Genomic DNA, 13274 nt, shown 5'->3' with positions numbered 1-13274 from the left:
AATGCTGGGGCATCTGAAAGTTTCACATAATTTTCTCACAATTGCCATATCTCACTAAAAATACCTGCAAGAAAGCCTGAGTCCTTGTTGCTTCTACTTAAGTTGGGAATAGCATTGCCAAGGAGACACCCGTGCTATGGGAGATAGGGCAAGTAGCTTTAATTTCTACAATAGATATATACGATGAAATCAGGAAGTGGTTCCCACAGCTGTAAACCAGGTGTTTTGAAATACAGCACATGAGGCTAGAGAGATGGCTCACCAGTTAAGAGCACTTGCTGTTGCTGGGCAGTGATGGAGCAGTCCTTTAATCCCAGCATTGGGGAGGCAGAGACAGGCAGATCTCTATGAGTTTGAGTCCAGCCTGGTCTATAAGAGCCAGGTCAGGCACCAAAGCTACACAGAGAAACTTCGTCTCGGAAAAACAAACAAAAAAGGCCACCCCCCCCCAAAAAAAAGAAACCCGAAACAAGAATACTTGCTGCTTTTCCAGAGAACCCAAGATCTGTTTCTAACACCCATATCTAGTATTCTTGTTGCAAGGCTCACAATCTATAACTCTAGGGCATCCAGTACCTCTTCTGGGTTCTGTAGGTAGCTGTACCCCCCACCCCCACAAATAAAATATTTCTTTAAAAAGCAGGAATTTTGTTCTAACAGAACTAATAAACCATTTATTGATTTTTTTTATAGCATTGGGTTTTCATGAATGAAGCTCTGGGTAAATCTGTTCATGCGTGTCCTTTACTGAGTGAGTACTGTGCATAGCCCTCTTGATGGACACTGGCAAACTGTGGGACAGACAGTTTTGACAATGCAAAGTAGCAGCTTCCCCTGGGACGTTCTTAGGATAAGCAGGGTAGCTGGCAAACACCCTTCACATCTCTCTCTCTCTCTCTCTCTCTCTCTCTCTCTCTCTCTCTCTCTCTCTCCCAGATGACCATTGGGTAAGAGATGACAGTTAGATGTATTCATTGTTCCACTTTCCTTTTCTACATAAGATAGATGCATGTGCCTTGTGGAAAATTTGGGAGATTCTAATGCATGACTATCATTAATGTTTTGGCAAAGCAGGTTTGATAGCATAACAGGAGTGACCCCAAAGCCCCACTACCTACTGTCAACCCCCAGCTCTTTGATTCTAATAATCCATCTCCATCTCACGATGTCCACAAGCAGTCCTTCCCTGGTCTAGTGACTGAAGCTAACATTGTAAGGATGATTTCTTAGGGAGCAGTGCTTAGGGTAAGGGTACCTTCACATTGAAGTGTGACAATATGTATATTCATTGCATAGCACTTGGCACATGTGGATGCCTAGCAACTAGTAAAGCTCAGGTTTATTATGGGATGTATTAAGGGAGGATGGTATCGAAATTTCTTATGGCATTTGGGACTGTACAATTTAATCATCTACTCACAGATTATTTTAAGATCAAAAAAGAAATAAAGAAAAATATGATTTTAATGTTGGAGACAGTAAAAGGAATTCTCAGACCACTGTCCTTTCTTTTCTGTCACTTAGAGGCAGGACTGCCATTTCAGTTCTGGCAAGATTTGGCTGTAAGTTTCATGACTGCTTACAAATGGTCCCTTTCCTCCTTTTTTAACTACAAGTTTGAACATATGTCTACTTTCATAAAAATTATTGACCAGTTTGAATTTAATCTGAAACTATTCAAAATAGAATGATTCTCTTCTGCTGTGTGTTGACCAAGGTTTCTGTCCTGCCTGATCCCACAGCTGTTCAGCCCCAACAAAACACATAGAGACTTATATTATTTAGAAACTAGTTGGCCTCATAGCTCAGACTTTTTTTATTAACTAATTCTTACATCTTAAATTAGCCCACAATTCTTGTCTGTGTTAGCCACTTGGCTTGGTACCTTTATTAGTGAGGCATTCTCATCTTGCTTCCTCTGCAGCTGGGTCATTACTGCAGACTGACTTTTCCTCTTCCCAGAATTCTCTTGTTCTCGTTGTCCCACCTCTATTTCCTGCTTGGTCACCCTGCATATACTTTGTGCCTGGTCACCCTGCCTATACTTCCTGCCTGGCTACTGGTCAATCAGCATTTTATTAAAATACAAGTGACAAATCTTTACAAAGTACAAGACCTTTGTCTCACAACAGCTGTGTGTTACAAGGTTGTTGCTTTTCTGCTTAAGTTTGTGTTTTTAGGGTAGCACATTTTTGTGCTCAGATTGTGTTATAGTTTCTTGTACATCTGTCATCTTTGCCAAGGAACTCACTGTGAACTTCTGGAATTAGGAGGCCTCTTGGGAGTTGGCTTTTGCCACAGGACTGGCCCAGATCTTCATATGTGGCAGGCATTCATTTCTATGTAATGATTAGTTTGTGTCAAGAACAGCTAGGAATTCTTTGATCCACAAGAATAACCCGCTAGTGCAGTAGTGGCACAAATCTTGTGGGAGTAACCAAACAATAAGACTCACTCCATGAGATGGAACCTTTGCCCAATGCTGCTTGAGTGGCTAAGAATAAGGGACTAGATAGGCCAGGGACCTGGAAAAATCAAATATTACTCTTCTGCTAAAGGAATGTAGCAATACAATGACTCCTAAGAACATTCAGCTATACTCATTGATCTGTGCTTTAGCCCTGAAAGAAAATATCTTCATCAAGCCCCTTCCCTCAGGGCTCAGGGAGCTCCAAGAAAAGGTAGAAAGAGTGTAAGAGCCAGAGGAGAAGGAGACCACCACAGAACCAAGGCCTTCTTGACACAGCAGGGCTGAAGCATGTATAAACTCAGAGACACAAGGGCCTCCATTGGTCTGCACCAGATGGGATCCTAGAGCTGAAAGGAGAATTGGACACAGGCCTCCATTCCTAACCTAGAAGCTATCCTTAATAGGTAGTCACTTGAAAATGAAAAGTTAATTTTCTTCAAAGGAGTCTCAATTAGAGAAACAATCCGTTTATAAGGATAGTCCTCATTCTCAGCAGTAGACAGCCAATATAAGCTCAAGGCATCTTTGGGGGTTCTTTGTCTTATAATATGGAGTCAGAGCATTTTTTCTATCTTATAGATCCTTAGCATATATAATATGGCTTTTGCTTTTGGCATTTTATGTGACTCCTGCATGAGTAAAATGTATGTATGTATGTATGTATATAAAGATTAGACATCAGTTGTCAGTAAAAATTTAATGTAAGATCATTTTCAAAAATTGCTTTTGGGGCTAGTTAAAAACCACTGTTTTTATCTTATATACATATGCATTTATGGAGCATAATGTGATGTATGGACATATGTGTGTGTGTGTATATATATATGTATATATATATATATATATATAGCATAATATCAACAGAAATTTTATCTGATCTGATGGAACCAGTTTGTGTGGGTTTAAGAGAGGAAATTAATATGCATTCAAGCATGACACAAATGAGTTGTTAAGTCATTGGTAACTTGAAACTGGAGATATTTACAGGGCAGGAATCAGCAGAGGCTATGAGCTAGCATTTCCTTCCCTTTCTTTCTTTGAGACAACATCTTACAATACAGTCCAGAGTGGCCTTTCTTCGACCTTCCAGGTATGGGATAATAGACATGTCCTGCTGTACTCCGCCTTCCTTTCCTTTCCTTGAAGAGATCGGCCATTGGTCTTCCACTGAAGATGTACACACTGGAGATCTTGAAACTTTGTGAGAAAGGCAAGCCTTGAGCAACTGTTTAGAACTTCAACTCTCATTGACTTCAGTCAAGCTTTTTGTAAACAACTAAGTTTGTAGCAAATCCATAAATTATCAGTTTATCAAACAGGAATTTTGTCAACAGTTGGGTTGAGGGAAACTGAGGATAACGTGTTTACAAGGCAGGCATGTTGACCAGTTTAGGTTCTCCCCAAACCAAAACAAAACCAATGCCGGAAGCAGGCAAGATAGACAGATGATAGACAGCTGAGAGACTGTTTCTCCAAACGCCAAAGCTAGTTCAGGCATATGCATGATTAATATTGGCCTCATGACCTCTTAATTGATATCTAAATATTCTATATTCTAGAAATACACCTCATTAAAGTTGATGGCACCCCTAGAAAACAACCTTTAAGGGATGCTGTGTTAGAAGAACATGCTGGGGTATGTTAGGGGTTCTGCAAAGCTTGTTAGGACATATCAAGATAAAACAGGGAGATTGTAAACCACTTCTCACTTTCTGATTTTCAGCCCAGCTCATGATGCAATTTACCTCCAGTCTCACCCACTGCACAGACATGAGTCACCCTTGCTATTTTATCTGTGCGCTCTCTGGAAGCGTTTATGCTGAACTCTATAATCATTAACGCCCCCATACCATAATAATCTGAAGAAGGAAGTATTAGTCCACTCTGCATACATTAGGTTATCTTTTAGGCAGATTTTAAAAAGGAGAGAATGATTCCATCTTAAGACAGAAAACTTAGTTGTGTTGATTGCTTCTTTTAATGAGTTGTGTGTATGTGTGTGTGGTGTGTTTGTGTGTATGTGTATATGTGTGCATTGTTTGTGTGTGATGTCTGTGTAGTGTGTATGTGTGTGTGGTGTATGTAGTGTACATGTGTTTGTGTGTGTATATATGTATATTTATGTATATGTGTGTACTATGTATATGTATGCATGTAGTGTATGCATGTGTGTAGTGTGTATATGTGTGTGTGTGTTGTATCCATGGAGGCAAGAAGAAGGTGCTGGATCCCATGGTTCTGGTGTCACAGGTGGTTGTAAGCCACTCAAGTGGGTGCTGGGAGCCAATCTCATGTCCTCTGTAAGAGAAACAAGTGCTCTTAACTGTGAACCATCTCTCCAGCTTCTGATAATTTTGTGTGTTAACCTGATGGAGAGTCTCAATGGGGAATTGTCTAAATAAGGGTGGCCCGTGGGCATGCCTGTGGGGCGCTGTCTTGTTTGCCTCAGTTGATGTGGGAAAGTCCAGCAGGAATGTGGGCACACCATTTCCTGGTTTGGGGTCCTAAACTACTTGGAGTAGAGAAAGCTAACGGAGTGCCGAGCATTGCATTTGTCTTTTCTCTGCTCTTGACTTTGGATGTGATAGGACCAGTTGTGTGAAGTTCTTGCCACCATGGCTCCCGCCTAGTATGGACTGGACCTGCAACTATGAGCTAAAATGAACCCTTTTCCCCCTAAGTTACTTTTCGTTAGAGAAGTTTATCAAGTTCACAGAAATGAAGCTGGAACACCAATTAAGATGCTTTTTGTTCTAGCCACAAGGTTTCAGAATAGTGTGATCTAATATAGCAAAATAATAAAGGGCTGCATTTTATTTTTTAAAAAAGTATAAGATATCCAGACACATAAAAATCACACATATCATTGTATTATGTATAAATATAGAATTATGGCTAAAAAGTCTTTTGGCGCCTTAACATTGATGCTTGGTACACTAAAGTATCTTAGGAAAGCTGGAGTTAGCCAGCGGGATTCAAAAGGCTAAAGCAGTGCCCCATTTTATAATTGGGTTGATTAGCCTTTTACGGTCTAGTTTCTTGAGTTCTTTATATATTTTGGAGATCAGACCTTTGTCAGTTGCGGGGTTGGTGAAGATCTTCTCCCAGTCAATGGGTTACCTTTGTGTCTTAGCGACAGTGTCCTTTGCTTTACAGAAGCTTCTCAGTCTCAGGCGGTCCCATTTATTCAATGAGGCCCTTAATGTCTGTGCTGCTGGGGTTATACATAGGAAGTGGTCTCCTGTGCCCATGTGTTGTAGAGTACTTCCCACTTTCTCTTCTATCAGGTTCAGTGTGTTCGGACTGATATTGAGGTCTTTAATCCATTTGGACTTGAGTTTTGTACATGGTGATAGATATGGATCTATTTTCATTCTTCTACAGGTTGACATCCAGTTTTGCCAGCACAATTTGTTGAAGATGCTCTCTTTTTTCCATTGTATACTTTTAGCTCCTTTATTGAAAATCAGGTGTTCATAGGTTTGTGGGTTAATGTCAGGGTCTTCTATTCGATTCCATTGGTCGACTTCTCTGTTTTTATGCCAATACCAAGCTGTTTTCAATACTGTAGCTCTAAACTGGACTCGCTGAACATAGCGGACAATGAGGACTACTGAGAACTCAAGAACAATGGCAATGGGTTTCTGATCCTACTGCACGTACTGGCTTTGTGGGAGCCTAGGCAGTTTGGATGCTCACCTTACTAGATCTGGATGGAGGTGGGTGGTCCTTGGACTTCCCACAGGGCAGGGAACCCTGATTGCTCTTTGGGAGGGGGACTTGATTGGGGGAGGGGGAGGGAAATGGGAGGCAGTGGCGGGGAAGAGACAGAAATCTTTAATAAATAAATAAATTAAAAAATGAATAAATAGATAAATAAACCAAAAGGCTGAAGCAGCAGACAGTATGGAGCTGCATATCACGCTAGCTCCAACTGCTGAAAAGCACCAGGCAAGAGCACTCCATCACCTGGCGGAGTGATCTCCAGAGATCTTTCTCTGGCTCCCCGCAAGTGTGCCTTGCTTTTCAGCAGTCCACTGTGTACATAAAATTAACAACACCCTACAAGGGCTTCGCATACTGTAAATGGAGCCCCTTAAAGTGATATTCCTTCCCACACACTCACAGCCTTCCGGTGAGAATTTCCCCTGCGCTCTGCTCATTTGAACAGAAGGTGTGAGTTTAAATGCACCAACAAACACCTCGGCAATATATTAGCTGTCCTCGGCGACTTTCGCATGCTTGGGTTACGCACAGGCTGCGACTGACTTCAGGAACCGACTTCACGAAATACTAAATCTTTACCAGGATGTCTTTGGGGAGACTGGAAGAATTCTGAGCAGTAGTTCCCACTACATTTTCAGGGGTACCCCTCATTTCTCAACTGGTTATTGCAGCACTATGGAGGCCTGATAGGATCCCCCGTTCTGTGAGTATTTCCAAAGCTCCCGTGACAGGCCAAATAGTCTTATCACTTTGCTTTGTTTTGTTTGACAAGGCCTTGCTGGCCTGGAAATTGACATCTAGTCCAGGCTGGCTGGAAACTCAAAACTGGTCAGTTTCACTTTTCTCCCCCAGTACCATGGTAACAGGCGTGTGCCACGACACCCAGTTTCTCATAGGCATTTTAAATAAGGGCACACATGGTACCTCACTGGTTCTCGCAACATCTTGTGACATGGGAACTATTTTTATCTTCTTTTTAAACACCAAGAAAAAAGGAAGCAGCATGGCCAAGGTCACATAACTAAACACTAATGGATGCTGAGTCCCCCCCATCCCCCATTCTCTCTCTCAGCTGGGAACTGAGATGGGTTTTGACACATTCTAGGAAAGTACACTATCATTGTACTTCACTTGTTTCTGCTGTTCTGGTCTGCCTTTCCACCCGTCCCCTTCTGCTGGTCTTCTTCTCTCCGGTCTCCCCACTGTCACGAATACATGTGTGATTTATTTAAATCTGGATTCTGCATGAGGAAAATACAATATTTTCTCAATCTTTCTCCTCTATTATCCATTCTTCCCCTCTTTCTTCCCCCACCATTAGGCTCTTCCCCTCCATATCCCCTCCGTTTTTATGCCTTATGTAAACCCTGTATTTCAATCCCAGCCCACTGGCTCTAGAGCCCGTCTCTTAATCGACTCTTTTCTTTAAATGTGTGCAATAACCTCTATTACGTATCTAGAAATGATAGAGAATATATCTGCTATCTCTCGAAAGCACAGAGCCTCACTAAGGCCAGATCTGCAATTCTTCATTGGCTTCATAGTTCACCAACCCTGCACAGGCAAGTTCAACTGTAGTAATGTTTTATTGATTTTTGAAGTAAAGCTTTGGATTTCCACAATTAACAAACAAAATTGTGTGGATAAATTTGAACTTCCAAGAAGCAGTAAACAGTTGCTTTTCAGTATAAGCAATTCTACAAAAGTGTGGGACACATTCTTCTCTGAAAAATAATTTGTTGTTGAGAAATTCAAATTTAATTTGCATGGTGTATTTTATATGGCAACCCTGAGAAGACCATGGTTTAAATCTGGATGCTAGCATCATAATAAACATCATGTGTATCTATTGAAGGAATTTGGGGATGCATACACACGCACACACACACGCACACACACACACACACACACGGAAAGGGGGGCTGAGATTTGCCTTGGGTTTGTCTTCTTAGAGACAGAATGTTGCTCAGGTTTTCCTCAGGCCTGGCTTACATCAGATGTGGCTGGTCAACCAATCACTTTCATATCCCCTGGTGTCTTTCAAGTCCTGATGAGAGCTGGGGAGGCAATTGCACCTCACAGGTTCTTGCACTTCGCTGGCTGTACAGCCCAGGAAGCCAGTTGCTTGGCCTAAAACAATCCCCTAAATGTTATTTTAACGATGTGATCCCCACATTGCAACCCACCCTCTTTTCTGCGGCCTCTAGAATAAAGTAATCGACCCTGACGCCATTTAGCTGGGGACACATAACTCATGTCATGGTCAATTATCTCTTGGTAGACTTCAGCACAGTGGGGGCCATTGTCCATATAATGACTGTGGGGCCTGAAGGGCCTGTCACTGTGAGGGGCCCTTACAGGCCTCACCTTCCAGGTGTGAGCCAAGCTTTGCATGCCTTAGCACTGTGCCTGACAAACAGTGCTCTATGCTGGATACAGGAGTCACAAGAAGTAACAAGTAAAGTCTTGCCCCCATTGTCAAAAGGGCCACCGTCTAGAAGTTTCAATTAATGCATGAGGGAATGCTTAGAACAGAGACCTTTGGGAGCTGGAAGATTCCCTGGCTAATCGGTACCAAGATAAAGAAACCAAAACCCGAGGTTGGGCTCCGTATCCAGAGCCAGAAGAGCTCAGGTCAGAAACCTTAGTTCACTGTATGCTCTTTAAGCAAGTTACAAAATGTCTTCTATCCTCAGTTTAGACATCCGCAAAGTGGACATGATAGTGTAACCCAAGTCTTAAGACAGAAACAATCGTCTAGAAACAGGTGAACTCTTATCATTGTAAAATGCCATGCCCAAAGCATAGAGCTGAAGTCACATAACCACTTTTGTCATAGAGAGACAGTTTCACCCAGTGGCTGAAGCTGGGGCGCTGCCGTTAGTGGCCTGGGTTTATCCCTAGGCTCCATCACTTGATGACTTCCTGACCTTTAGCATGTGGTTAATATCCTCTGTGTACTTTGGACTAACAGGGAGGGAGCCTGCAGGGCAGCGACCTAGGCCCCCTGCATGTGTGTGACAATTGTGAGGCTTGGTATGTTTGTAAGGTTCCTACAGTGAGATCAGGACCTGTCCCTGGCTCTTAGCTGGCTTTTGGGTCCTCAGGCTGGATGACCTTGCCCAGTCTTTATGCAGAGTCCTATCTCAACTTGATCTGCCATGCTTTGTTCTAGTCCATGGGAGGGGCGCCCTGAATAGAGAGGAGGAGGAGGATAGACGGGAGTGGCAGGGGGCAGTAGGAGAGGAGGGAGGAGAATCTGTGGTCAGTATGTAAAATAAATGAAAAGAAATGTTAGTTAAATAAAAAAATTAAAAAATATCCTGTGCCTCAGTTTCCTCTTCTGTTAACTGAAGATGATAGTGGCCATTAGCTCAAAAGATTCTGCGATCATTGATTGAATTGATACACATGGCTGCAGTAAACGCTCAGTGGATATTATTTATGGTCAATATGGATTGCGACATCTGGGTGGGTGGGAGAAGAGAACGCACGGGATGCTTTGGAACTGCTCCCACAAACCACCCATCTAATTCCAGACGTCTTTCTGTCCCAATACACAGATCAAGAATCGAGGAAGAAGGGATATACATTTTATTTTCTGTTTAGTCAATCATTTTGAACTCAAGAGATGTTTCTGAAATCATATTCTTCTATCGTTAGCTCCCAAAGAGCTGCCAATGGAAAATGAGAAGAAATTGGAAACTGATTTATTCATTCTTACTCAATAAAACAAGCAAGCAGTAGCCAGTTATAAATACCCCATGCAAAGTGAGATTTACAAGACGTAATATCAGAAGACGGATTTATCCCATTTTTAAGTATAGCACCGTTGAAGAGCATTCTCACAGAATTTATAAGGCGAAGTCTCAAATGAGCAGGACTTGGGGGCCTTGGGGTGTCAGGTTCCCGAGGCTAGCTAGCAACAGCTTCGATTTGCATTTTCCAGAAGGCAAGTTGGAGTGTTTTCTGCAAACACTGCTGGGGAAAGGAGAAAAACAACCAGGCTAGGAGCATCAGCTTTGTTTCAAACTTCCCGTTACTCAGGACTGCTAGGTTTATAAATCAAAATTATGTGTCCAGCAAGGAAATGGGAAGTAAAACTGTTTCCAAAGGAGAAAAAAAAAGGTAAAGGAAAGAAAACAAGTGATTCATTTTGACCAAAATAATTGAAAATGCAGAGTCTGCATGTTCCCGGGTGCTCAACCCCAGGCTTCTGTTTTGCCTTTGCTGTAAGGTAGCAGATTTTATGATGAAGAGGAGTCCCTGGGACCAGGGAATTGGTATTCTGTTTGGTGAAATTAGACAGAGTTCAATCCTTGGCTACCTGAAAGATTTTACTTCTGCTTTATTAGAGCTGGTCTCCAAGAAGCCACAGAATCATAGCTCTGCTCCTTTCATGTGAAAGAAAGAGATGGAAGGGATGGAGGAAGAATGGAGGAGGAAAAAAGATGGGAAAGGGGAGATGATGGACAAAGGAATAAAAGGATAAAAAGGAAGCCAAAAAAGAAAAGGAAAGGGGAGAGGAGAAGGAAGAAAGGAGGGGGAGTGGAGAAAGAAGGAAGAAGGGAGGAAGAGAAAAAAAGAGCGGGAGGGGAAGAAGAAAGGAAGGAGGGAGAGAGAAGGAGGGAAGGAAGCGAAAGCCTCAATTACTCTTTTCCAGTGGTACCAAGTTAGGCCAAGTCTTACACCAGAGTGCCTCTTGAATTCACCTTTGAGGACCCCAATCACATCTGGATTAAGGGTCATAAGTCAATGCAACTGATGGAAGATGTGGAGTGTGAGCTTGCCGATAGCTTTGAAATATGACGGCCTTGAATGAAACCACCAACCCCCAAGAGTGCACATTTTTATTGGTGTGCACAGAACACCAGAGAAAGGCCAGGGTTTGAGATCGCATAGTTTCCAGCTTTCCTCCTAGGAAGTCCGAGAACATTAGAAAATATCCATGCTTGACATAAAACCCTGTAGGGAAAGGTGGACCACAGAAGAGATGGTAGCACAGTGAGCAGAGATTGTAGAAGAGGAGGGGCTTTCTTTTCCTCCCCCTCTGCAAAAACTGAGGAAGACTGTTTCGGGGGGAAGCTGAGCTCTGGCATGTGGTCAAGAGTCAAGGAAAGTGGCCAGCAGAGGGCTGTGCAGTGAGAAACAGGAGATGAAAGACCACATAGGACATTTCTATAGAAAAATGGATGACGGTTCCGACAGTTCTCAAACAGTGATTCTGGCTGCCCGTCTACCCTCTGTAGGAATGGAATAGTAAGAGTCCCCCACCTCTATCAGGGAGAACAGGGCATTTATTTGCTGTCCCAAAGACAGAATTGCTTTACAATGAATGTCTATTAGCCTCTGAAGATGGAAAGGGAGGGAAGGGATTGTCTAACAAGCCTGGTTAATCCACGTGTAAGAGAGCTGATTGAAATGCCACAAAATAAGCCAGTTTGGGGCTGAGGCTGGAACATCAAACTGCCTGTTTCAACTTCTGGGTTCTTCCCAGTGTATTACACAAAAGCAGCTGGGGAGAGTGGTGGTCTTGGTAAGTATGGTGGAGTTGCTTACATTCATATGACCCAGATGAGGGAACCATAGGGCAGCCACAGGAACAAAACCCATCTCCTCACACCCCAACCCAAGTCTCAGTAAATGCTGGCAAGAGGACTTTTAAAATGAAGTTCACACATATCACTCATCTTTGCAAATGAGGTTTCACCCAGTCACAGGCAAAATAAGAATCTAAGTTATACAAGTAGAAAAGTAAATGCTTTAGGAAAAATTTAAAATACAGGGGCCATCTTAGGAACATAAAAATGACAAGGTTTTGTCAGCGCAATTTTGTTGACTTATAGGGGTTCCCCCATTCATTCTGGGTGTATCCCCAATTCCAGTAGAGAATGGAACGGGGGGGGGGGATCAATTCTTCCTACAGTAACTCATGTACCACAGTGGGCCATTCTACTAAAGTTCTTATTATTAATACAGTTTTATTTTGAGTTATAAAACTTTCCTTCATTGGTGATTTGCCTTATTAAAATAACAGCCATCAGAATCCCACCTTGAGTGTGTTTGTGTCATGTCAGGCGACTTCTGAAGCAGGCTTTGCTGTGGACATGTCCCTCCAGCTGGGCTCTAGGTCCCCACGGAGGGCAGAGTTGACAGCATTCCTTTTTACAGAAGGGATTTAATCAGCTGCAACTTCCCCTTCCTAACCAGTACTAAACAAACCCAAGCTTTGGCTTTCTAATTTATTAGCCAGTAAATTACAGCAGCAAAGCTTTTGCATATACGGCCAGCGGTTTTTCCCCCTCACACAGAATGAGGGACATTGTGGAGGGGTGGACCTCGCAGACTGCACACACAACCCACTGTGCTTGTGAACAGGGAAAGCTGTATTCTGGAAAAGAAAATTAAAGTTTTTCTGGCTTTTAAACATTTATCTATTTCGTATGTGATGTGTGTGCTCACATACGTGTGTGTGTGTGTGTGCGTGTGTGTATATATAAAACCCTTCAAAACACCGTCTCTGGGTGAAAAGAATAGAGACAGCGACTTGTACAATTAAGAAATGAGGGAGAATAGAGAAACGGGAAGTAAGGCGACTTTGAAATGCGCAGGCAACCGGAGAGTAAGCAGAAACAGCAAGAGGCAGCTCGTAGACTCATGGGTTTTCACAGGAAGATTCATTTTTATTAGAAGCCTAATATTCACCATCGTTCACATGAACAAAAATAATAGTAGCATACATTGCTGTGTCTCCAGTTATATTTCCATTCTGAAGCTTAACCTTCAGATCATTGTGGGTAATGACATGATGATTAAGGACATTAAATAACCACCCAACTTGACTCCCAGGCACAAACTGGGAGAAATCTTAAGTGGTAGCATTCCTTTTAGAATGCACAGAGAATGATCTTGGCCCTGTTTCCTCCTTTTGCCTTAAAGGAAGAAGCGATGGGACCTTTGAAAACTACTCTGAAACCTGAGCAACCTATTAATTGGAAAGACTGGATGTTCAAACTGAGGAGTCTTGATGCCAAAGAGTAGAGCCAGAGGGAAGTCTCTCGGCTAGTTGCCACAATAA

The sequence above is a fragment of the Microtus pennsylvanicus genome, chromosome 10, assembly GCF_037038515.1.
Source record: "Microtus pennsylvanicus isolate mMicPen1 chromosome 10, mMicPen1.hap1, whole genome shotgun sequence".
NCBI lineage: Eukaryota > Metazoa > Chordata > Mammalia > Rodentia > Cricetidae > Microtus > Microtus pennsylvanicus.
This window is presented reverse-complemented; position numbering follows the sequence as displayed.